Source organism: Scyliorhinus torazame, chromosome 4 (genome assembly GCF_047496885.1).
Source record: "Scyliorhinus torazame isolate Kashiwa2021f chromosome 4, sScyTor2.1, whole genome shotgun sequence".
NCBI lineage: Eukaryota > Metazoa > Chordata > Chondrichthyes > Carcharhiniformes > Scyliorhinidae > Scyliorhinus > Scyliorhinus torazame.
Genome location: NC_092710.1, coordinates 60,451,245 through 60,474,233, shown reverse-complemented (window position 1 = coordinate 60,474,233; position 22,989 = coordinate 60,451,245). Strand labels below are relative to the sequence as shown.

General features: G+C 44.0%; 10 non-coding genes across 10 annotated transcripts; all 10 read right to left on the bottom strand.

Annotated features, from left to right (window-relative positions):
* Positions 1 to 1,379: 1,379 nt before the first annotated feature.
* On the bottom strand, positions 1,380 to 1,461 carry trnas-aga (transfer RNA serine (anticodon AGA)). Its single transcript has one exon. It is a non-coding gene; the product is annotated as a tRNA-Ser (tRNA).
* A 1,906-nt stretch (positions 1,462 to 3,367) lies between these two features.
* On the bottom strand, positions 3,368 to 3,449 carry trnas-aga (transfer RNA serine (anticodon AGA)). The gene has a single exon. It is a non-coding gene; the product is annotated as a tRNA-Ser (tRNA).
* A 1,907-nt stretch (positions 3,450 to 5,356) lies between these two features.
* trnas-aga (transfer RNA serine (anticodon AGA)) lies at positions 5,357 to 5,438 on the bottom strand. The gene has a single exon. It is a non-coding gene; the product is annotated as a tRNA-Ser (tRNA).
* A 1,876-nt stretch (positions 5,439 to 7,314) lies between these two features.
* trnas-aga (transfer RNA serine (anticodon AGA)) lies at positions 7,315 to 7,396 on the bottom strand. Its single transcript has one exon. It is a non-coding gene; the product is annotated as a tRNA-Ser (tRNA).
* Positions 7,397 to 9,302: 1,906 nt separating this feature from the next.
* Positions 9,303 to 9,384, bottom strand: trnas-aga (transfer RNA serine (anticodon AGA)). The gene has a single exon. It is a non-coding gene; the product is annotated as a tRNA-Ser (tRNA).
* A 1,907-nt stretch (positions 9,385 to 11,291) lies between these two features.
* On the bottom strand, positions 11,292 to 11,373 carry trnas-aga (transfer RNA serine (anticodon AGA)). The gene has a single exon. It is a non-coding gene; the product is annotated as a tRNA-Ser (tRNA).
* Positions 11,374 to 13,249: 1,876 nt separating this feature from the next.
* On the bottom strand, positions 13,250 to 13,331 carry trnas-aga (transfer RNA serine (anticodon AGA)). Its single transcript has one exon. It is a non-coding gene; the product is annotated as a tRNA-Ser (tRNA).
* Positions 13,332 to 15,235: 1,904 nt separating this feature from the next.
* trnaa-agc (transfer RNA alanine (anticodon AGC)) lies at positions 15,236 to 15,317 on the bottom strand. Its single transcript has one exon. It is a non-coding gene; the product is annotated as a tRNA-Ala (tRNA).
* A 3,892-nt stretch (positions 15,318 to 19,209) lies between these two features.
* On the bottom strand, positions 19,210 to 19,291 carry trnas-aga (transfer RNA serine (anticodon AGA)). Its single transcript has one exon. It is a non-coding gene; the product is annotated as a tRNA-Ser (tRNA).
* A 1,907-nt stretch (positions 19,292 to 21,198) lies between these two features.
* Positions 21,199 to 21,280, bottom strand: trnas-aga (transfer RNA serine (anticodon AGA)). The gene has a single exon. It is a non-coding gene; the product is annotated as a tRNA-Ser (tRNA).
* Between the last annotated feature and the right edge of the window lie 1,709 nt (positions 21,281 to 22,989).

The following is a 22,989-nucleotide window of genomic DNA, read 5'->3' as shown; positions in this document are numbered from 1 at the left end:
CGCATCAACTAAAGGGAGGATTTTACATTTATTATCAAATATAAGTTCGATACTCCCCGCGCTTCAGATCCAAAATGCCCAAATATCACAAAAATATTCTCAACATTCTTCTAAATCCACGAACCAGTTCACATTCAGATGCAGAAATACTCCGTCCCACCTCCCTCGCTGTTGCCTGCCGATGGAAATGACCCGCCAGCAATCCAATGGCTTTCTCACCATATTCATAGCCAATCCCTTGCGGGACTCCATTGCTGAACCGCCCTCTCTTCCGATAGAAGATCAAACTTCACCGGCAACTCCTTCCTCCTCACGACATGTCCCTCTTCCGTGTGCATCAGATATATTCCATCGCCCGCCAACATCTCCCCGATCAACGCTGCCCTCCCTCCCGCGCCTCGTTACCTACCTTTGTCTTGAATGAAATGACCTCCCCTCACTCCCGCCTTCCATACCTTCCAAACCACGGACGGCGAGACGTTCCCATTTTGGTTCATTTCCACATACTCCTCAAGCACTTTCTCCTCTTAATGCAAAAAATCGTGTCTGCCATCAAACCCACAATGGCAAGTAATTGTTAACAATAAAGAAGAAACCTGAGTTCAATGGAAGGTAGGTGGAGTTTGAAACTATGGTTATTTGAATTGCACCCGCGGACGTTCGCGACTTGAGAGTCCTCATTTGATCGCCACAAGGTTAAATTGGCAATGCTCGGTTCGCGAACCCGGATCTAGTGCTTGGGAGACAGCCAACATTCCTGACTGACGGGTGAGTGAGCATTATTTCTCTCCATGCTTGTTCCCTCTTAGTTTCTAGTATTTATTCAACCATCTACAATCAATTTGCGATATACACTATCCAAAAAGCATTCACATTGTCTTAGTTTGGAGATAGCCATGATTTAGAGATGCCGGTGTTGGACTGTGGTGAGCACAGGAACGATATCTTACAACACCAGGTCAACGTCCAACAGGTTTGTTTCGAAACACTAGCTTTTCTGCATTCACCATCGCCAATCCCTGGACAAAATTGAAAATTGGAATTGTTGCTCGCATGATTCAGGCTTTTACTTCTCCCCTCCCTAGTCAACAACGCTTGCCCATGGCCGAACTCTTCATCAGCAAGCTGTCTGTCCATCTCCGTTCACTACTTAATGGCATATGTTCCATTGTATAATTCTTATCCAGAAAGCGTTGTGAACTTTTCCAATCACTGAATAATAACACATGTCGAACTGTGTCCCGACTTTTCAAATAGAGCGCACTCTGTTGGGAAAAACAACTGGTCTTTTTGCAAAGTGTGGGATACCATTTCCAATCAGACACCATTCGTTCCAAAGAACGTGGTGAAACTTGAACCTGAATGAGAAAAAGAACATACGTAGTCGGCAGGGTTCGAACCTGCGCGTGGAAACCCCAATGGATTTCTACTCCATCGCCTTAACCACTCGGCCACGACTTCACGACAGCAGACGCTGTTCGGTGATTTGACGCGGAAGGTATTTTTTTATTCGGTACGAGCAGGCAGACACACAAAATACAATTCTCAACATTATTGAGTTCGCAATAAATATTCTTTCATTCAGAACCTGACGAAATCCAAACCCGAGATGAGCCAATAGCTTTGTTAAGGTTGCTATAGGAAAGTTTTGATAGCACCGTTTGATGAATTAGGAAATGCCATTTGATTTGATTTAAAATCGCAATTTGCTGTTGGACTCTGTGCATTTTCTTTCATTATTTGTTAACAGGGCGATAATGCACCGACAGAAATCAAAATACAAACTGGAGTTAGTGCTGGATTCTGAAAATGCAGGTATTATCCTCAGGGTCCAGAAACATATGTGTTAAAGCAAATCCATTAAATTTCAACACACAAAAACAGAAACTTCAGGGAAAACTCAGCCGGTCTGGCATCATCAGTGGAGAGAGAAACGGAGTTAACGTTTCCACTCCGCATCAACTAAAGAGAGGATGTTACATTTATTATCAAATATCAGTTCGATAATCCCCTCGCTTCAGATCCAAAATGCCCAAATGTCACAAAAATATTCTGAACATTCTTCTAAATCCACGAACCAGTTCACATTCAGATGCAGAAATACTCCCTCCCACCTCCCTCGCTGCTGCCTGCCGATGGAAATGACCCGTCAGCAATCCAATGGCTTGCTCACCATACTCATAGCCAATCCCTTGCGGGCCTCCATTGCTGAACCGCCCTCCCTTTCGATAGAAGATCAAACTTCACCTGCAACTCCTTCCTCCTCACTACATGTCCCGCTTCCGTGTGCATCAGATATATTCCATCGCCCGCCAACATTTCCCCGATCCACGCTGCCCTTCCTAACGCGCCCTCGCTAACCACCTTTGTCTTGAATGATATGACCTCCCCCCTCACTACCGCCTTCCATCACTTCCAAACCACGGACGGCGAGACGTTCCCATTTTGGTTCATTTCCACATATTCCTCAATCACTTTCTCCTCTTAATGCAAAAAATCGGGTCTGCCATCAAACCCACAATGGCAAGTAATTGTTAACATTAAAGAAGAAACCTGAGTGCAATGGAGGGTAGATGGAGTTTGAAACTATGGTTATTTGAATTGCAACCGCGGACGTCTTTACAGTCACAAAGCAAGTTCGCGAATTGAGAGTCCTCATTTGATCGCCACAAGGTTAAATTGGCAATGCTCGGTAAGCGACCCCGGATCTAGTGCTTGGGAGACAGCCAACATTCCTGACTGACGGGTGAGTGAGGATTATTTCTCTCCATGCTGGTCTTGACTTGTTCCTTCTTAGTTTCTAGTATTTATTCAACCATCTGCAATCAATTTGCGATATACACTATCCAAAAAGTATTCGCATTGTCTTAGTTTGGAGATAGCCATGATTTAGAGATGCCGGTGTTGGACTGTGGTGAGCACAGCACGATGTCTGACAACACCAGGTTAACGTCCAACAGGTATGTTTCGAAACACTACCTTTTCTGCATTCACCATAGCCAATCCCTGGACAAAATCGAAAATTGGAATTGTTGCTCGCATGATTCAGGCATTTTACTTCTCCCGTCCCTGGTCAATAACGCTTGCCCATGGCCTCAGTCTTCATCAGCAAGCTGAATGTACATCTCCGTTCACTGATTAATAGCGTATGTTCCATTGAAAAATTCTTATCCAGAAAGCGCTGTGTACTTTTCCAATCACTGAATAATAACACATGTTGAACCGTGTCCCGACTTTTCAAATAGAGCGCACTCTGTTGGGAAAAACAACTCGTCTTTTTGCAAAGTGTGGGATACCATTTCGCATCAGACTCCATTCGTTCCAAAGAACGTGGTGAAACTTGAACCTGAATGCGAAAAAGAACATACGTAGTCGGCAGGGTTCGAACCTGCGCGGGGAGATCCCAATGGATTTCTAGTCCATCGCCTTAACCACTCGGCCACGACTACACGAGCTCAAAAGCTGCTTCGGTGTCATTTGAAGCGGAAGGTAATTTTTTATTCGGTAGGAGTAGGCAGAAACACATCATTCAATTCTCAACATTATTGAGTTCACAATAAATATTCTTTCATTCAGAAACTGACGAAATCCAAACCCGAGATGAGCCAATAGCTTTGTTAAGGGTGCTATAGGAAAGCTTTCATAGCACCACTTTGTTGAATTAGGAAATGCCATTTGTTTTGATTTAAATTCGCAATTTGCTGTTGGACTCTGTGCATTTTCTTTCTGTATTTGTTGACAGGGCGATAATGCACCGACAGAAATCACAATACAAACTGGAGTTAGTGCTGGATTCCGAAAATGCAGGAATTATCCTCAGGGTCCAGAAACATCTGAGTTAAAGCAAATCCATTAAATTTCAAAACACAAAAACAGAAACTTCAGGGAAAACTCAGCCGGTCTGGCATCATCAGTGGAGAGAGAAACGGAGTTAACGTTTCCACTCCGCATCAACTAAAGAGAGGATTTTACATTTATTATCAAATATCAGTTCGATACTCCCCTCGCTTCAGATCCAAAATGCCCAAATGTCACAAAATTATTCTGCACATTCTTCTAAATCCCCGAACCAGTTCACATTCAGATGCAGAAATACTTCCTCCCACCTCCCTCGCTGTTGCCTGCCGATGGAAATGACCCGCCAGCAATCCAATGGCTTTCTCACCATATTCATAGCCAATCCCTTGCGGGCCTCCATTTCTGAACCACCCTTCCTTTCGACAGAAGATCAAACTTCACCGGCAACTCCTTCCTCCTCACTACATGTCCCTCTTCCGTCTGCGTCAGATATATTCCATCGCCCTCCAACATCGCCCCGATCAACGCTGCCCTTCCTCCTGCGCCTCGCTACCTACCTTTGCCTTGAATGAAATGACCTCCCCTCACTCCCGCCTTTCATACCTTCCAAACCACGGACGGCGAGACGTTCCCATTTTGGTTCATTTCCACATACTCCTCAATCACTTTCCCCATCTTAATGCAAAAAATCGGGTCTGCCATCAAAGCCACAATGGCGAGTCATTGTTAACAATAAAGAAGAAGCCTGAGTTCAATGGAAGGTAGGTGGAGTTTGAAACTATGGTTATTTGAATTGCACCCACAGACATCTTTAGAGTCACAAAGCAACGTTCGAGACTTTAGTGTTCTCATTTGATCGCCCTAAGGTTAAATTGGCAATGCTCGGTAACAGAACCCGGATCCAGTGCTTGGGAGACAGCCAATATTCCTGACTGACGGGTGAGTGAGGATTATTTCTCTCCATGCTGGTCTTGACTTGTTCCCTCTTAATTTCTAGTATTTATTCAGCCATCTACAATATATTTGCGATATACACTATCCAAAAAGCATTCATATTGTCTTAGTTTTGAGATAGCCATGATTTGGAGATGCCGGTGTTGGACTGTGGTGAGCACAGTACGATGTCTTACAACACCAGGTTAACGTCCAACAGGTATGTTTCGAAACACTAGCTTTTCTGCATTCACCATAGGCAATCCCTGGAAAAATTGAAAATTGGAATTGTTGTTGCATGATTCAGGCATTTTACTTCTCCCCTCCCTGGTCAACAACGCTTGCCCATGGCCTAAGTCTTCATCAGAAAGCTGAATATACATCTCCGTTCACTAATTAATAGTATATGTTCCATTGTCAAATTCTTATCCAGATAGCGCTGTGTACTTTTCCAATCACTGAATAATAACACATGTTGAACTGTGTCCCGACTTTTCAAATAGAGCGCACTCTGTTGGGAAAAACAACTCGTCTTTTAGCAAAGTGCGGGATACCATTTCGCATCAGACACCATTCGTTCCAAAGAACGTGGTGAAACTTGAACCTGAATGCGAAAAAGAACATACGTAGTCGGCAGGGTTCGAACCTGCGCGGGGAGACCCCAATGGATTTCTAGTCCATCGCCTTAACCACTCGGCCACGACTACACGAGCTCAAAAGCTGCTTCGGTGTCATTTGAAGCGGAAGGTATTTTTTTATTCGGGAGTAGTAGGCAGAAAAACATCATTCAATTCTGAACATTATTGAGTTCACAATAAATATTCTTTCATTCAGAAGCTGACGAAATCCAAACCCGAGATGAGCCAATAGCTTTGTTAAGGTTGCTATGGGAAAGTTTTGATAGCACCGCTTTGTTGAATTAGGAAATGCCATTTGATTTGATTTAAATTCGCAATTTGCTGTTGGACTCTGTGCATTTTCTTTCTGTATTTGTTGACAGGGCGATAATGCACCGACAGAAATCACAATACAAACTGGAGTTAGTGCTGGATTCTGAAAATGCAGGAATTATCCTCAGGGTCCAGAAACATCTGGGTTAAAGCAAATCCATTACATTTCAACTCACAAAAACAGAAACTTCAGGGAAAACTCAGCCGGTCTGGCATCATAAGTGGAGAGAGAAACGGAGTTAACGTTTCCACTCCGCATCAACTAAAGGGAGGATTTTACATTTATTATCAAATATAAGTTCGATACTCCCCGCGCTTCAGATCCAAAATGCCCAAATATCACAAAAATATTCTCAACATTCTTCTAAATCCACGAACCAGTTCACATTCAGATGCAGAAATACTCCGTCCCACCTCCCTCGCTGTTGCCTGCCGATGGAAATGACCCGCCAGCAATCCAATGGCTTTCTCACCATATTCATAGCCAATCCCTTGCGGGACTCCATTGCTGAACCGCCCTCTCTTCCGATAGAAGATCAAACTTCACCGGCAACTCCTTCCTCCTCACGCCATGTCCCTCTTCCGTGTGCATCAGATATATTCCATCGCCCGCCAACATCTCCCCGATCAACGCTGCCCTCCCTCCCGCGCCTCGTTACCTACCTTTGTCTTGAATGAAATGACCTCCCCTCACTCCCGCCTTCCATACCTTCCAAACCACGGACGGCGAGACGTTCCCATTTTGGTTCATTTCCACATACTCCTCAAGCACTTTCTCCTCTTAATGCAAAAAATCGTGTCTGCCATCAAACCCACAATGGCAAGTAATTGTTAACAATAAAGAAGAAACCTGAGTTCAATGGAAGGTAGGTGGAGTTTGAAACTATGGTTATTTGAATTGCACCCGCGGACGTTCGCGACTTGAGAGTCCTCATTTGATCGCCACAAGGTTAAATTGGCAATGCTCGGTTCGCGAACCCGGATCTAGTGCTTGGGAGACAGCCAACATTCCTGACTGACGGGTGAGTGAGCATTATTTCTCTCCATGCTTGTTCCCTCTTAGTTTCTAGTATTTATTCAACCATCTACAATCAATTTGCGATATACACTATCCAAAAAGCATTCACATTGTCTTAGTTTGGAGATAGCCATGATTTAGAGATGCCGGTGTTGGACTGTGGTGAGCACAGGAACGATATCTTACAACACCAGGTCAACGTCCAACAGGTTTGTTTCGAAACACTAGCTTTTCTGCATTCACCATCGCCAATCCCTGGACAAAATTGAAAATTGGAATTGTTGCTCGCATGATTCAGGCTTTTACTTCTCCCCTCCCTAGTCAACAACGCTTGCCCATGGCCGAACTCTTCATCAGCAAGCTGTCTGTCCATCTCCGTTCACTACTTAATGGCATATGTTCCATTGTATAATTCTTATCCAGAAAGCGTTGTGAACTTTTCCAATCACTGAATAATAACACATGTCGAACTGTGTCCCGACTTTTCAAATAGAGCGCACTCTGTTGGGAAAAACAACTGGTCTTTTTGCAAAGTGTGGGATACCATTTCCAATCAGACACCATTCGTTCCAAAGAACGTGGTGAAACTTGAACCTGAATGAGAAAAAGAACATACGTAGTCGGCAGGGTTCGAACCTGCGCGTGGAAACCCCAATGGATTTCTACTCCATCGCCTTAACCACTCGGCCACGACTTCACGACAGCAGACGCTGTTCGGTGATTTGACGCGGAAGGTATTTTTTTATTCGGTACGAGCAGGCAGACACACAAAATACAATTCTCAACATTATTGAGTTCGCAATAAATATTCTTTCATTCAGAACCTGACGAAATCCAAACCCGAGATGAGCCAATAGCTTTGTTAAGGTTGCTATAGGAAAGTTTTGATAGCACCGTTTGATGAATTAGGAAATGCCATTTGATTTGATTTAAAATCGCAATTTGCTGTTGGACTCTGTGCATTTTCTTTCATTATTTGTTAACAGGGCGATAATGCACCGACAGAAATCAAAATACAAACTGGAGTTAGTGCTGGATTCTGAAAATGCAGGTATTATCCTCAGGGTCCAGAAACATATGTGTTAAAGCAAATCCATTAAATTTCAACACACAAAAACAGAAACTTCAGGGAAAACTCAGCCGGTCTGGCATCATCAGTGGAGAGAGAAACGGAGTTAACGTTTCCACTCCGCATCAACTAAAGAGAGGATGTTACATTTATTATCAAATATCAGTTCGATAATCCCCTCGCTTCAGATCCAAAATGCCCAAATGTCACAAAAATATTCTGAACATTCTTCTAAATCCACGAACCAGTTCACATTCAGATGCAGAAATACTCCCTCCCACCTCCCTCGCTGCTGCCTGCCGATGGAAATGACCCGTCAGCAATCCAATGGCTTGCTCACCATACTCATAGCCAATCCCTTGCGGGCCTCCATTGCTGAACCGCCCTCCCTTTCGATAGAAGATCAAACTTCACCTGCAACTCCTTCCTCCTCACTACATGTCCCGCTTCCGTGTGCATCAGATATATTCCATCGCCCGCCAACATTTCCCCGATCCACGCTGCCCTTCCTAACGCGCCCTCGCTAACCACATTTGTCTTGAATGATATGACCTCCCCCCTCACTACCGCCTTCCATCACTTCCAAACCACGGACGGCGAGACGTTCCCATTTTGGTTCATTTCCACATATTCCTCAATCACTTTCTCCTCTTAATGCAAAAAATCGGGTCTGCCATCAAACCCACAATGGCAAGTAATTGTTAACATTAAAGAAGAAACCTGAGTGCAATGGAGGGTAGATGGAGTTTGAAACTATGGTTATTTGAATTGCAACCGCGGACGTCTTTACAGTCACAAAGCAAGTTCGCGAATTGAGAGTCCTCATTTGATCGCCACAAGGTTAAATTGGCAATGCTCGGTAAGCGACCCCGGATCTAGTGCTTGGGAGACAGCCAACATTCCTGACTGACGGGTGAGTGAGGATTATTTCTCTCCATGCTGGTCTTGACTTGTTCCTTCTTAGTTTCTAGTATTTATTCAACCATCTGCAATCAATTTGCGATATACACTATCCAAAAAGTATTCGCATTGTCTTAGTTTGGAGATAGCCATGATTTAGAGATGCCGGTGTTGGACTGTGGTGAGCACAGCACGATGTCTGACAACACCAGGTTAACGTCCAACAGGTATGTTTCGAAACACTACCTTTTCTGCATTCACCATAGCCAATCCCTGGACAAAATCGAAAATTGGAATTGTTGCTCGCATGATTCAGGCATTTTACTTCTCCCGTCCCTGGTCAATAACGCTTGCCCATGGCCTCAGTCTTCATCAGCAAGCTGAATGTACATCTCCGTTCACTGATTAATAGCGTATGTTCCATTGAAAAATTCTTATCCAGAAAGCGCTGTGTACTTTTCCAATCACTGAATAATAACACATGTTGAACCGTGTCCCGACTTTTCAAATAGAGCGCACTCTGTTGGGAAAAACAACTCGTCTTTTTGCAAAGTGTGGGATACCATTTCGCATCAGACTCCATTCGTTCCAAAGAACGTGGTGAAACTTGAACCTGAATGCGAAAAAGAACATACGTAGTCGGCAGGGTTCGAACCTGCGCGGGGAGATCCCAATGGATTTCTAGTCCATCGCCTTAACCACTCGGCCACGACTACACGAGCTCAAAAGCTGCTTCGGTGTCATTTGAAGCGGAAGGTATTTTTTTATTCGGTAGGAGTAGGCAGAAACACATCATTCAATTCTCAACATTATTGAGTTCACAATAAATATTCTTTCATTCAGAAACTGACGAAATCCAAACCCGAGATGAGCCAATAGCTTTGTTAAGGGTGCTATAGGAAAGCTTTCATAGCACCACTTTGTTGAATTAGGAAATGCCATTTGTTTTGATTTAAATTCGCAATTTGCTGTTGGACTCTGTGCATTTTCTTTCTGTATTTGTTGACAGGGCGATAATGCACCGACAGAAATCACAATACAAACTGGAGTTAGTGCTGGATTCCGAAAATGCAGGAATTATCCTCAGGGTCCAGAAACATCTGAGTTAAAGCAAATCCATTAAATTTCAAAACACAAAAACAGAAACTTCAGGGAAAACTCAGCCGGTCTGGCATCATCAGTGGAGAGAGAAACGGAGTTAACGTTTCCACTCCGCATCAACTAAAGAGAGGATTTTACATTTATTATCAAATATCAGTTCGATACTCCCCTCGCTTCAGATCCAAAATGCCCAAATGTCACAAAATTATTCTGCACATTCTTCTAAATCCCCGAACCAGTTCACATTCAGATGCAGAAATACTTCCTCCCACCTCCCTCGCTGTTGCCTGCCGATGGAAATGACCCGCCAGCAATCCAATGGCTTTCTCACCATATTCATAGCCAATCCCTTGCGGGCCTCCATTTCTGAACCACCCTTCCTTTCGACAGAAGATCAAACTTCACCGGCAACTCCTTCCTCCTCACTACATGTCCCTCTTCCGTCTGCGTCAGATATATTCCATCGCCCTCCAACATCGCCCCGATCAACGCTGCCCTTCCTCCTGCGCCTCGCTACCTACCTTTGCCTTGAATGAAATGACCTCCCCTCACTCCCGCCTTTCATACCTTCCAAACCACGGACGGCGAGACGTTCCCATTTTGGTTCATTTCCACATACTCCTCAATCACTTTCCCCATCTTAATGCAAAAAATCGGGTCTGCCATCAAAGCCACAATGGCGAGTCATTGTTAACAATAAAGAAGAAGCCTGAGTTCAATGGAAGGTAGGTGGAGTTTGAAACTATGGTTATTTGAATTGCACCCACAGACATCTTTAGAGTCACAAAGCAACGTTCGAGACTTTAGTGTTCTCATTTGATCGCCCTAAGGTTAAATTGGCAATGCTCGGTAACAGAACCCGGATCCAGTGCTTGGGAGACAGCCAATATTCCTGACTGACGGGTGAGTGAGGATTATTTCTCTCCATGCTGGTCTTGACTTGTTCCCTCTTAATTTCTAGTATTTATTCAGCCATCTACAATATATTTGCGATATACACTATCCAAAAAGCATTCATATTGTCTTAGTTTTGAGATAGCCATGATTTGGAGATGCCGGTGTTGGACTGTGGTGAGCACAGTACGATGTCTTACAACACCAGGTTAACGTCCAACAGGTATGTTTCGAAACACTAGCTTTTCTGCATTCACCATAGGCAATCCCTGGAAAAATTGAAAATTGGAATTGTTGTTGCATGATTCAGGCATTTTACTTCTCCCCTCCCTGGTCAACAACGCTTGCCCATGGCCTAAGTCTTCATCAGAAAGCTGAATATACATCTCCGTTCACTAATTAATAGTATATGTTCCATTGTCAAATTCTTATCCAGATAGCGCTGTGTACTTTTCCAATCACTGAATAATAACACATGTTGAACTGTGTCCCGACTTTTCAAATAGAGCGCACTCTGTTGGGAAAAACAACTCGTCTTTTAGCAAAGTGCGGGATACCATTTCGCATCAGACACCATTCGTTCCAAAGAACGTGGTGAAACTTGAACCTGAATGCGAAAAAGAACATACGTAGTCGGCAGGGTTCGAATCTGCGCGGGGAGACCCCAATGGATTTCTAGTCCATCGCCTTAACCACTCGGCCACGACTACACGAGCTCAAAAGCTGCTTCGGTGTCATTTGAAGCGGAAGGTATTTTTTTATTCGGGAGTAGTAGGCAGAAAAACATCATTCAATTCTGAACATTATTGAGTTCACAATAAATATTCTTTCATTCAGAAGCTGACGAAATCCAAACCCGAGATGAGCCAATAGCTTTGTTAAGGTTGCTATGGGAAAGTTTTGATAGCACCGCTTTGTTGAATTAGGAAATGCCATTTGATTTGATTTAAATTCGCAATTTGCTGTTGGACTCTGTGCATTTTCTTTCTGTATTTGTTGACAGGGCGATAATGCACCGACAGAAATCACAATACAAACTGGAGTTAGTGCTGGATTCTGAAAATGCAGGAATTATCCTCAGGGTCCAGAAACATCTGGGTTAAAGCAAATCCATTACATTTCAACTCACAAAAACAGAAACTTCAGGGAAAACTCAGCCGGTCTGGCATCATAAGTGGAGAGAGAAACGGAGTTAACGTTTCCACTCCGCATCAACTAAAGGGAGGATTTTACATTTATTATCAAATATAAGTTCGATACTCCCCGCGCTTCAGATCCAAAATGCCCAAATATCACAAAAATATTCTCAACATTCTTCTAAATCCACGAACCAGTTCACATTCAGATGCAGAAATACTCCGTCCCACCTCCCTCGCTGTTGCCTGCCGATGGAAATGACCCGCCAGCAATCCAATGGCTTTCTCACCATATTCATAGCCAATCCCTTGCGGGACTCCATTGCTGAACCGCCCTCTCTTCCGATAGAAGATCAAACTTCACCGGCAACTCCTTCCTCCTCACGACATGTCCCTCTTCCGTGTGCATCAGATATATTCCATCGCCCGCCAACATCTCCCCGATCAACGCTGCCCTCCCTCCCGCGCCTCGTTACCTACCTTTGTCTTGAATGAAATGACCTCCCCTCACTCCCGCCTTCCATACCTTCCAAACCACGGACGGCGAGACGTTCCCATTTTGGTTCATTTCCACATACTCCTCAAGCACTTTCTCCTCTTAATGCAAAAAATCGTGTCTGCCATCAAACCCACAATGGCAAGTAATTGTTAACAATAAAGAAGAAACCTGAGTTCAATGGAAGGTAGGTGGAGTTTGAAACTATGGTTATTTGAATTGCACCCGCGGACGTTCGCGACTTGAGAGTCCTCATTTGATCGCCACAAGGTTAAATTGGCAATGCTCGGTTCGCGAACCCGGATCTAGTGCTTGGGAGACAGCCAACATTCCTGACTGACGGGTGAGTGAGCATTATTTCTCTCCATGCTTGTTCCCTCTTAGTTTCTAGTATTTATTCAACCATCTACAATCAATTTGCGATATACACTATCCAAAAAGCATTCACATTGTCTTAGTTTGGAGATAGCCATGATTTAGAGATGCCGGTGTTGGACTGTGGTGAGCACAGGAACGATATCTTACAACACCAGGTCAACGTCCAACAGGTTTGTTTCGAAACACTAGCTTTTCTGCATTCACCATCGCCAATCCCTGGACAAAATTGAAAATTGGAATTGTTGCTCGCATGATTCAGGCTTTTACTTCTCCCCTCCCTAGTCAACAACGCTTGCCCATGGCCGAACTCTTCATCAGCAAGCTGTCTGTCCATCTCCGTTCACTACTTAATGGCATATGTTCCATTGTATAATACTTATCCAGAAAGCGTTGTGAACTTTTCCAATCACTGAATAATAACACATGTCGAACTGTGTCCCGACTTTTCAAATAGAGCGCACTCTGTTGGGAAAAACAACTGGTCTTTTTGCAAAGTGTGGGATACCATTTCCAATCAGACACCATTCGTTCCAAAGAACGTGGTGAAACTTGAACCTGAATGAGAAAAAGAACATACGTAGTCGGCAGGGTTCGAACCTGCGCGTGGAAACCCCAAAGGATTTCTACTCCATCGCCTTAACCACTCGGCCACGACTTCACGAGAGCAGACGCTGTTCGGTGATTTGACGCGGAAGGTATTTTTTTATTCGGTATGAGCAGGCAGACACACAAAATACAATTCTCAACATTATTGAGTTCGCAATAAATATTCTTTCATTCAGAACCTGACGAACTCCAAACCCGAGATGAACCAGTAGCTTTGTTAAGGTTGCTATAGGAAAGTTTTGATAGCACCACTTTGTTGAATTAGGAAATGTCATTTGATTTAATTTAAATTCGCAATTTGCTGTTGGGCTCTGTGCATTTTCTTTCATTATTTGTTGACAGGGCGATAATGCACCGACAGAAATCAAAATACAAACTGGAGTTAGTGCTGGATTCTGAAAATGCAGGAATTATCCTCAGGGTCCAGAAACATCTGGGTTAAAGCAAATCCATTAAATTTCAACACACAAAAACAGAAACTTCAGGGAAAACTCAGCCGGTCTGGCATCATTAGTGGAGAGAGAAACGGAGTTAACATTTCCACTCCGCATCAACTAAAGAGAGGATTTTACATGTATTATCAAATATCAGTTCGATACTCCCCTCGCTTCAGATCCAAAATGCCCAAATGTCACAAAAATATTCTGAACATTCTTCTGAATCCACGAACCAGTTCACATTCAGATGCAGAAATACTCCGTCCCACCTCCCTCGCTGTTGCCTGCCGATGGAAATGACCCGCCAGCAATCCAATGGCTTTCTCACCATATTCATAGCCAATCCCTTGCGGGCCTCCATTGCTGAACCGCCCTCTCTTCCGATAGAAGATCAAACTTCACCGGCAACTCCTTCCTCCTCACTACATGTCCCTCTTCCGTGTGCATCAGATATATTTCATCGCCCGCCAACATCTCCCCGATCAACGCTGCCCTCCCTCCCGCGCCTCGCTACCTACCTTTGTCTTGAATGAAATGACCTCCCCTCACTCCCGCCTTCCATACCTTCCAAACCACGGACGGCGAGACGTTCCCATTTTGTTTCATTTCCACATACTCCTCAATCACTTTCTCCTCTTAATGCAAAAAATCGTGTCTGCCATCAAACCCACAATGGCAAGTAATTGTTAACAATAAAGAAGAAACCTGAGTGCAATGGAGGGTAGATGGAGTTTGAAACTATGGTTATTTGAATTGCAACCGCGGACGTCTTTACAGTCACAAAGCAAGTTCGCGACTTGAGAGTCCTCATTTGATCGCCACAAGGTTAAATTGGCAATGCTCGGTAAGCGACCCCGGATCTAGTGCTGGGGAGACAGCCAACATTCCTGACTGACGGGTGAGTGAGGATTATTTCTCTCCATGCTGGTCTTGACTTGTTCCCTCTTAGTTTCTAGTATTTATTCAACCATCTGCAATCAATTTGCGATATACACTATCCAAAAAGCATTCGCATTGTCTTAGTTTGGAGATAGCCATGATTTAGAGATGCCGGTGTTGGACTGTGGTGAGCACAGTACGATGTCTTACAACACCAGGTTAACGTCCAATAGGTATGTTTCGAAACACTAGCTTTTCTGCATTCACCATCGCCAATCCCTGGACAAAATCGAAAATTGGAATTGTTGCTCGCATGATTCAGGCATTTTACTTCTCCCCTCCATGGTCAACAACGCTTGCCCATGGCCGAAGTCTTCATCAGCAAGCTGAATGTACATCTCCGTTCACTAATTAATAGCATATGTTCCATTGTAAAATTCTTATCCAGATAGCGCTGTGTACTTTTCCAATCACTGAATAATAACACATGTTGAACTGTGTCCCGACTTTTCAAATAGAGCGCACTCTGTTGGGAAAAACAACCTGTCTTTTGGCAAAGTGCGGGATACCATTTCGCATCAGACACCATTCGTTCCAAAGAACGTGGTGAAACTTGAACCTGAATGAGAAAAAGAACATACGAAGTCAGCAGGCTTCGAACCTGCGCGGGGAGACCCCAATGGATTGCTAGTCCATCGCCTTAACCACTCGGCCACGACGACACGAGAGCAAAAGCTGCTTCGGTGATTTGACGCGGAAGGTATTTTTTTATTCGGTCGGAGTTGGCAGAAACACATCATACAATTCTGAACATTATTGAGTTGACAATAAATATTCTTTCATTCAGAACCTGACGAAATCCAAACCCGAGATGAACCAGTAGCTTTGTTAAGGTTGCTATAGGAAAGTTTTGATAGCACCACTTTGTTGAATTAGGAAATGTCATTTGATTTAATTTAAATTCGCAATTTGCTGTTGGGCTCTGTGCATTTTCTTTCATTATTTGTTGACAGGGCGATAATGCACCGACAGAAATCAAAATACAAACTGGAGTTAGTGCTGGATTCTGAAAATGCAGGAATTATCCTCAGGGTCCAGAAACATCTGGGTTAAAGCAAATCCATTAAATTTCAACACACAAAGACAGAACCTTCAGGGAAAACTCAGCCGGTCTGGCATCATCAGTGGAGAGAGAAACGGAGTTAACATTTCCACTCCGCATCAACTAAAGAGAGGATTTTACATGTATTATCAAATATCAGTTCGATACTCCCCTCGCTTCAGATCCAAAATGCCCAAATGTCACAAAAATATTCTGAACATTCTTCTGAATCCACGAACCAGTTCACATTCAGATGCAGAAATACTCCGTCCCACCTCCCTCGCTGTTGCCTGCCGATGGAAATGACCCGCCAGCAATCCAATGGCTTTCTCACCATATTCATAGCCAATCCCTTGCGGGCCTCCATTGCTGAACCGCCCTCTCTTCCGATAGAAGATCAAACTTCACCGGCAACTCCTTCCTCCTCACTACATGTCCCTCTTCCGTGTGCATCAGATATATTTCATCGCCCGCCAACATCTCCCCGATCAACGCTGCCCTCCCTCCCGCGCCTCGCTACCTACCTTTGTCTTGAATGAAATGACCTCCCCTCACTCCCGCCTTCCATACCTTCCAAACCACGGACGGCGAGACGTTCCCATTTTGTTTCATTTCCACATACTCCTCAATCACTTTCTCCTCTGAATGCAACAAATCGTGTCTGCCATCAAACCCACAATGGCAAGTAATTGTTAACAATAAAGAAGAAACCTGAGTGCAATGGAGGGTAGATGGAGTTTGAAACTATGGTTATTTGAATTGCAACCGCGGACGTCTTTACAGTCACAAAGCAAGTTCGCGACTTGAGAGTCCTCATTTGATCGCCACAAGGTTAAATTGGCAATGCTCGGTAAGCGACCCCGGATCTAGTGCTGGGGAGACAGCCAACATTCCTGACTGACGGGTGGGTGAGGATTATTTCTCTCCATGCTGGTCTTGACTTGTTCCCTCTTAGTTTCTAGTATTTATTCAACCATCTGCAATCAATTTGCGATATACACTATCCAAAAAGCATTCGCATTGTCTTAGTTTGGAGATAGCCATGATTTAGAGATGCCGGTGTTGGACTGTGGTGAGCACAGTACGATGTCTTACAACACCAGGTTAACGTCCAATAGGTATGTTTCGAAACACTAGCTTTTCTGCATTCACCATCGCCAATCCCTGGACAAAATCGAAAATTGGAATTGTTGCTCGCATGATTCAGGCATTTTACTTCTCCCCTCCATGGTCAACAACGCTTGCCCATGGCCGAAGTCTTCATCAGCAAGCTGAATGTACATCTCCGTTCACTAATTAATAGCATATGTTCCATTGTAAAATTCTTATCCAGATAGCGCTGTGTACTTTTCCAATCACTGAATAATAACACATGTTGAACTGTGTCCCGACTTTTCAAATAGAGCGCACTCTGTTGGGAAAAACAACCTGTCTTTTGGCAAAGTGCGGGATACCATTTCGCATCAGACACCATTCGTTCCAAAGAACGTGGTGAAACTTGAACCTGAATGAGAAAAAGAACATACGAAGTCGTCAGGCTTCGAACCTGCGCGGCCAGCCCCCAATGGATTTCTAGCCCATCGCCTTAACCACTCGGCCACGACTACACTAGCGCAAAAGCTGCTTCGGTGATTTGACGCGGAAGGTATTTTTTTATTCGGTCGGAGTTGGCAGAAACACATCATACAATTCTGAACATTATTGAGTTGACAATAAATATTCTTTCATTCAGAACCTGACGAAATCCAAACCCGAGATGAACCAGTAGCTTTGTTAAGGTTGCTATAGGAAAGTTTTGATAGCACCACTTTGTTGAATTAGGAAATGTCATTTGATTTAATTTAAATTCGCAATTTGCTGTTGGGCTCTGTGCATTTTCTTTCATTATTTGTTGACAGGGCGATAATGCACCGACAGAAATCAAAATACAAACTGGAGTTAGTGCTGGATTCTGAAAATGCAGGAATTATCCTCAGGGTCCAGAAACATCTGGGTTAAAGCAAATCCATTAAATTTCAACACACAAAAACAGAAACTTCAGGGAAAACTCAGCCGGTCTGGCATCATCAGTGGAGAGAGAAACGGAGTTAACATTTCCACTCCGCATCAACTAAAGAGAGGATTTTACATGTATTATCAAATATCAGTTCGATACTCCCCTCGCTTCAGATCCAAAATGCCCAAATGTCACAAAAATATTCTGAACATTCTTCTGAATCCACGAACCAGTTCACATTCAGATGCAGAAATACTCCGTCCCACCTCCCTCGCTGTTGCCTGCCGATGGAAATGACCCGCCAGCAATCCAATGGCTTTCTCACCATATTCATAGCCAATCCCTTGCGGGCCTCCATTGCTGAACCGCCCTCTCTTCCGATAGAAGATCAAACTTCACCGGCAACTCCTTCCTCCTCACTACATGTCCCTCTTCCGTGTGCATCAGATATATTTCATCGCCCGCCAACATCTCCCCGATCAACGCTGCCCTCCCTCCCGCGCCTCGCTACCTACCTTTGTCTTGAATGAAATGACCTCCCCTCACTCCCGCCTTCCATACCTTCCAAACCACGGACGGCGAGACGTTCCCATTTTGTTTCATTTCCACATACTCCTCAATCACTTTCTCCTCTGAATGCAACAAATCGTGTCTGCCATCAAACCCACAATGGCAAGTAATTGTTAACAATAAAGAAGAAACCTGAGTGCAATGGAGGGTAGATGGAGTTTGAAAGTATGGTTATTTGAATTGCAACCGCGGACGTCTTTACAGTCACAAAGCAAGTTCGCGACTTGAGAGTCCTCATTTGATCGCCACAAGGTTAAATTGGCAATGCTCGGTAAGCGACCCCGGATCTAGTGCTGGGGAGACAGCCAACATTCCTGACTGACGGGTGGGTGAGGATTATTTCTCTCCATGCTGGTCTTGACTTGTTCCCTCTTAGTTTCTAGTATTTATTCAACCATCTGCAATCAATTTGCGATATACACTATCCAAAAAGCATTCGCATTGTCTTAGTTTGGAGATAGCCATGATTTAGAGATGCCGGTGTTGGACTGTGGTGAGCACAGTACGATGTCTTACAACACCAGGTTAACGTCCAATAGGTATGTTTCGAAACACTAGCTTTTCTGCATTCACCATCGCCAATCCCTGGACAAAATCGAAAATTGGAATTGTTGCTCGCATGATTCAGGCATTTTACTTCTCCCCTCCATGGTCAACAACGCTTGCCCATGGCCGAAGTCTTCATCAGCAAGCTGAATGTACATCTCCGTTCACTAATTAATAGCATATGTTCCATTGTAAAATTCTTATCCAGATAGCGCTGTGTACTTTTCCAATCACTGAATAATAACACATGTTGAACTGTGTCCCGACTTTTCAAATAGAGCGCACTCTGTTGGGAAAAACAACCTGTCTTTTGGCAAAGTGCGGGATACCATTTCGCATCAGACACCATTCGTTCCAAAGAACGTGGTGAAACTTGAACCTGAATGAGAAAAAGAACATACGTAGTCGGCAGGGTTCGAACTTGCGCGGTGAGACCCCAATGGATTTCTAGTCCATCGCCTTAACCACTCGGCCACGACTTCACGAGCGCAAAAGCTGCTTCGGTGTCATTTGACGCGGAAGGTATTTTTTTATTCGGTCGGAGTTGGCAGAAACACATCATACAATTCTGAACATTATTGAGTTGACAATAAATATTCTTTCATTCAGAACCTGACGAAATCCAAACCCGAGATGAACCAGTAGCTTTGTTAAGGTTGCTATAGGAAAGTTTTGATAGCACCACTTTGTTGAATTAGGAAATGTCATTTGATTTAATTTAAATTCGCAATTTGCTGTTGGGCTCTGTGCATTTTCTTTCATTATTTGTTGACAGGGCGATAATGCACCGACAGAAATCAAAATACAAACTGGAGTTAGTGCTGGATTCTGAAAATGCAGGAATTATCCTCAGGGTCCAGAAACATCTGGGTTAAAGCAAATCCATTAAATTTCAACACACAAAAACAGAAACTTCAGGGAAAACTCAGCCGGTCTGGCATCATCAGTGGAGAGAGAAACGGAGTTAACATTTCCACTCCGCATCAACTAAAGAGAGGATTTTACATGTATTATCAAATATCAGTTCGATACTCCCCTCGCTTCAGATCCAAAATGCCCAAATGTCACAAAAATATTCTGAACATTCTTCTGAATCCACGAACCAGTTCACATTCAGATGCAGAAATACTCCGTCCCACCTCCCTCGCTGTTGCCTGCCGATGGAAATGACCCGCCAGCAATCCAATGGCTTTCTCACCATATTCATAGCCAATCCCTTGCGGGCCTCCATTGCTGAACCGCCCTCTCTTCCGATAGAAGATCAAACTTCACCGGCAACTCCTTCCTCCTCACTACATGTCCCTCTTCCGTGTGCATCAGATATATTTCATCGCCCGCCAACATCTCCCCGATCAACGCTGCCCTCCCTCCCGCGCCTCGCTACCTACCTTTGTCTTGAATGAAATGACCTCCCCTCACTCCCGCCTTCCATACCTTCCAAACCACGGACGGCGAGACGTTCCCATTTTGTTTCATTTCCACATACTCCTCAATCACTTTCTCCTCTGAATGCAACAAATCGTGTCTGCCATCAAACCCACAATGGCAAGTAATTGTTAACAATAAAGAAGAAACCTGAGTGCAATGGAGGGTAGATGGAGTTTGAAACTATGGTTATTTGAATTGCAACCGCGGACGTCTTTACAGTCACAAAGCAAGTTCGCGACTTGAGAGTCCTCATTTGATCGCCACAAGGTTAAATTGGCAATGCTCGGTAAGCGACCCCGGATCTAGTGCTGGGGAGACAGCCAACATTCCTGACTGACGGGTGGGTGAGGATTATTTCTCTCCATGCTGGTCTTGACTTGTTCCCTCTTAGTTTCTAGTATTTATTCAACCATCTGCAATCAATTTGCGATATACACTATCCAAAAAGCATTCGCATTGTCTTAGTTTGGAGATAGCCATGATTTAGAGATGCCGGTGTTGGACTGTGGTGAGCACAGTACGATGTCTTACAACACCAGGTTAACGTCCAATAGGTATGTTTCGAAACACTAGCTTTTCTGCATTCACCATCGCCAATCCCTGGACAAAATCGAAAATTGGAATTGTTGCTCGCATGATTCAGGCATTTTACTTCTCCCCTCCATGGTCAACAACGCTTGCCCATGGCCGAAGTCTTCATCAGCAAGCTGAATGTACATCTCCGTTCACTAATTAATAGCATATGTTCCATTGTAAAATTCTTATCCAGATAGCGCTGTGTACTTTTCCAATCACTGAATAATAACACATGTTGAACTGTGTCCCGACTTTTCAAATAGAGCGCACTCTGTTGGGAAAAACAACCTGTCTTTTGGCAAAGTGCGGGATACCATTTCGCATCAGACACCATTCGTTCCAAAGAACGTGGTGAAACTTGAACCTGAATGAGAAAAAGAACATACGTAGTCGGCAGGGTTCGAACTTGCGCGGTGAGACCCCAATGGATTTCTAGTCCATCGCCTTAACCACTCGGCCACGACTTCACGAGCGCAAAAGCTGCTTCGGTGTCATTTGACGCGGAAGGTATTTTTTTATTCGGTCGGAGTTGGCAGAAACACATCATACAATTCTGAACATTATTGAGTTGACAATAAATATTCTTTCATTCAGAACCTGACGAAATCCAAACCCGAGATGAACCAGTAGCTTTGTTAAGGTTGCTATAGGAAAGTTTTGATAGCACCACTTTGTTGAATTAGGAAATGTCATTTGATTTAATTTAAATTCGCAATTTGCTGTTGGGCTCTGTGCATTTTCTTTCATTATTTGTTGACAGGGCGATAATGCACCGACAGAAATCAAAATACAAACTGGAGTTAGTGCTGGATTCTGAAAATGCAGGAATTATTCTCAGGGTCCAGAAACATCTGGGTTAAAGCAAATCCATTAAATTTCAACACACAAAAACAGAAACTTCAGGGAAAACTCAGCCGGTCTGGCATCATCAGTGGAGAGAGAAACGGAGTTAACATTTCCACTCCGCATCAACTAAAGAGAGGATTTTACATGTATTATCAAATATCAGTTCGATACTCCCCTCGCTTCAGATCCAAAATGCCCAAATGTCACAAAAATATTCTCAACATTCTTCTAAATCCACGAACCAGTTCACATTCAGATGCAGAAATACTCCCTCCCACCTCCCTCGCTGCTGCCTGCCGATGGAAATGACCCGCCAGCAATCCAATGGCTTGTTCACCATGCTCATAGCCAATCCCTTGCGAGCCTCCATTGCTGAACCGCCCTCTCTTCCGATAGAAGATCAAACTTCACCGGCAACTCCTTCCTCCTCACGACATGTCCCTCTTCCGTGTGCATCAGATATATTCCATCGCCCGCCAACATCTCCCCGATCAACGCTGCCCTCCCTCCCGCGCCTCGCTACCTACCTTTTTCTTGAATGAAATGACCTCCCCTCACTCCCGCCTTCCATACCTTCCAAACCACGGACGGCGAGACGTTCCCATTTTGGTTCATTTCCACATACTCCTCAAGCACTTTCTCCTCTTAATGCAAAAAATCGTGTCTGCCATCAAACCCGCAATGGCAAGTAATTGTTAACAATAAAGAAGAAACCTGAGTGCAATGGAGGGTAGATGGAGTTTGAAACTATGGTTATTTGAATTGCAACCGCGGACGTCTTTACAGTCACAAAGCAAGTTCGCGACTTGAGAGTCCTCATTTGATCGCCACAAGGTTAAATTGGCAATGCTCGGTAAGCGACCCCGGATCTAGTGCTTGGGAGACAGCCAACATTCCTGACTGACGGGTGAGTGAGGATTATTTCTCTCCATGCTGGTCTTGACTCCATGCTTGTTCCCTCTTAGTTTCTAGTATTTATTCAACCATCTACAATCAATTTGCGATATACACTATCCAAAAAGCATTCGCATTGTCTTAGTTTGGAGATAGCCATGATTTAGAGATGCCGGTGTTGGACTGTGGTGAGCACAGTACGATGTCTTACAACACCAGGTCAACGTCCAACAGGTTTGTTTCGAAACACTAGCTTTTCGGCATTCACCATCGCCAATCCTTGGACAAAATTGAAAATTGGAATTGTTGCTCGCATGATTCAGGCTTTTACTTCTCCCCTCCCTAGTCAATAACGCTTGCCCATGGCCTAACTCTTCATCAGCAAGCTGTCTATACATCTCCGTTCACTAATTAATGGCATATGTTCCATTGTATA